Source organism: Mandrillus leucophaeus, unplaced genomic scaffold, assembly GCF_000951045.1.
Source record: "Mandrillus leucophaeus isolate KB7577 unplaced genomic scaffold, Mleu.le_1.0 Scaffold4, whole genome shotgun sequence".
NCBI lineage: Eukaryota > Metazoa > Chordata > Mammalia > Primates > Cercopithecidae > Mandrillus > Mandrillus leucophaeus.
The window spans coordinates 1,472,110-1,474,577 of record NW_012104253.1 but is presented as its reverse complement, the minus strand read 5'-3'; positions in this window follow the sequence as shown (position 1 = coordinate 1,474,577).

Genomic DNA, 2,468 nt, shown 5'->3' with positions numbered 1-2,468 from the left:
TCCCCAGGCTGGAGGTGGGGGGGTCGCGTGCTGACGGCTCCCCACCCCGGGCGTGCGCCCCTGTCTTCCCGCAGGAGATTAAGTGGGGACTTTGAACCCTGCCCTCCAGCCTGATGGGGAGGAGTAATCCGATTGCTTTCCAAACCCGGCCTCGCCTTGCAAACTTGTCCACCCCCATCCCACCTCCGCAGCCGGGCCGCCGCCTCCTCTGGGCCTGGTCTCCCCTTCAAGCCCCCGGCCTTGCGGGGAAGGGGGAATCCTTGACGCATTTTACAGACGGCACATAGGGTCGGGGCAGTGCTTTAACCGGAGACCAGGAGCCTGACCCTTCCAGGCCTCTGTGAGACAGCCTGGGGTCTGGCGGAGGCGACACAGCTCCACTGCCCGCCCGGCGTTTACAGCCAGGAACCACACCTGAGCCAGTTCCAAGGGTGACATGTGCCACAGAACTGTGGGGAAGGGGGTATCCAGAGATTCCCAGTAGGAGACACGGGGAGACCTACAGGGTGAGTTTGGACAGGACTAGAGAGGGGGCAGGTCTGGGGGAAGAAAGTGCCCCCAGCGGTTGGCCCTAAGAGAGGATTCCAGGGCTCCCTTGAAAGAACAGCGGGGTGGGGGTGGGGAGCAGAAAGGAGCGCTGCGGGCCGCATGCAGCCTCTGGATCTCAGCCCAGCAGCCCGAGGAGCCGCAGCTGGGTGCAGAGTGGCTCATTCGTATTTTACTAGATCCCACTGGCCTCTGTGCCTTCCCAGAGCTCTGCAAGCCGGGGAAGAAAAGAACCATTGCTTCATCCTGCAACTCCCAGACGGTGCTTCCCGACCCTGGTGCGGGTGGTGAGGAGGAGGAGGGAGGTGGGTGTGAGGCCTGCTTTGCAGTTGTTTGTGGAATACAGTAAGATTCCTGGCTGGGATGAGCCGGACAGGACGAAGAGCCCAATTCTGCCAGGGCCGCTTAGGGAAGACTGCCTAGATGAAGTGGCCCACGCTGGGGATGAGCCAGTGGAGGAGGAGGTCTCCAGAGAGAGGGGACAGCAGTGAGCCCCGCACCCTCTCCATGGGAGTGTAAGGCATCCCGACCTGTCTGCCAGCGTCTCTCTCTGCTGGCGGCTGCTAAGGTGCAGACGGGAAGCGGTCGGGGTCCTCTGTATATGGGTAGAGGAGGCGGATGGTGTGGGCCAGGCAGGTGACAGGGCAGGGAAGACCCTATGAAAACTAGGACCTCTCCTATGGACAGGTTTCACCGGTGGACAGTGAGGGAGTCTGGTTAAACTCGGAATCTAAACCTCACGCTGGCCGGGCACGGTGGCTCACGCCTGTAATCCCAGCACTTTGGGAGACGGAGGCAGGTGGATCACTTGAGTCTGGGAGTTCAAAAGCAGCCTGGGCAACGTGGTGAAACCCCAAATCTATTAAAAATACAAAAATTAGCCAGGTGTGGTGGTGGGCACCTGTAATCAATCCCAGCTACTTGGGAGATTGAGGCAGGAGAATCGCTGGAACCTGGGGTGTGGAGGTTGCAGTGAGCTGAGATTGCACTACTGCACTCCAGACTGGGCGACAGCACAGGACTCTATCCTGAAAAAAAATTCTCTACAAAAAAATACAAACACTAGCCGGGCATGGTGGTGTGCACCTGTAGTCCCAGCTGGCTCAGGAGGTTCAGGTGGGAGGATTGCTTAGGCCTGGGAGGCGGAGGTGCCAGTGAGCCAAGATCACACCAGTGCGTGCACTCCAGCCTGGGCAAGAGAGCAAGACTCTGAAAAGAAAAGAAAAGAAAAGAAAAAAGAAAAGAAAAGAGAGAAAGAGAGAGGAAGGAATGAAGGAAGGAAGGAAAGAGAGAAAGTGAGAAAGGAAGGAAGGGAGGGAGGGAGGAAGGAAGGAGAAAAACAAATAACTGAACACATATTTATTTATCTTACAGTTTCTGTGCATCTGGGTATGATTGACCTGGTCATTTGCTTAGGGTCTCACAAAGCTGCAATCAAGGGACCCACTGGGATTTCAGTTGAATTTGGCTGGGGAAGGATCTGCTTCTGAGCTCACCGAAGTTGCTGGTGGAGTTCAGTTATTTGCTGCTGTAGGACTGAGGGCTTCAGCTTTTTTTGGCCAACTATTGGATTTAGAGGCTGCCCTTAGATCCTAGAGGCAAGCTGTTAGCTCCACATGGCAGTTCCTTGCCATGGGGGGCTCCTAAAAAAAAGAAGGGCGCTTTCTTTTTTTTTTTTTTTTTTTTTTTTTTGAGACAGAGTCTCACTCTGTCACCCAGGCTGGAGTGTAGTGGAGAGATCTCGGCTCACCGAAACCTCCGCCTCCTGGGTTCCCGCCTCCCAAGTAGCTGGGATTACAGGCATGCACCACCATGCCCGGCTAATTTTGCATTTTTAGTAGAGACGGGGTTTCTCCATGTTGGTCAGGCTGGTCTCGAACTCCCAACCTTGGGTGATCCACCCTACCTCGGTCTCCCAAAGT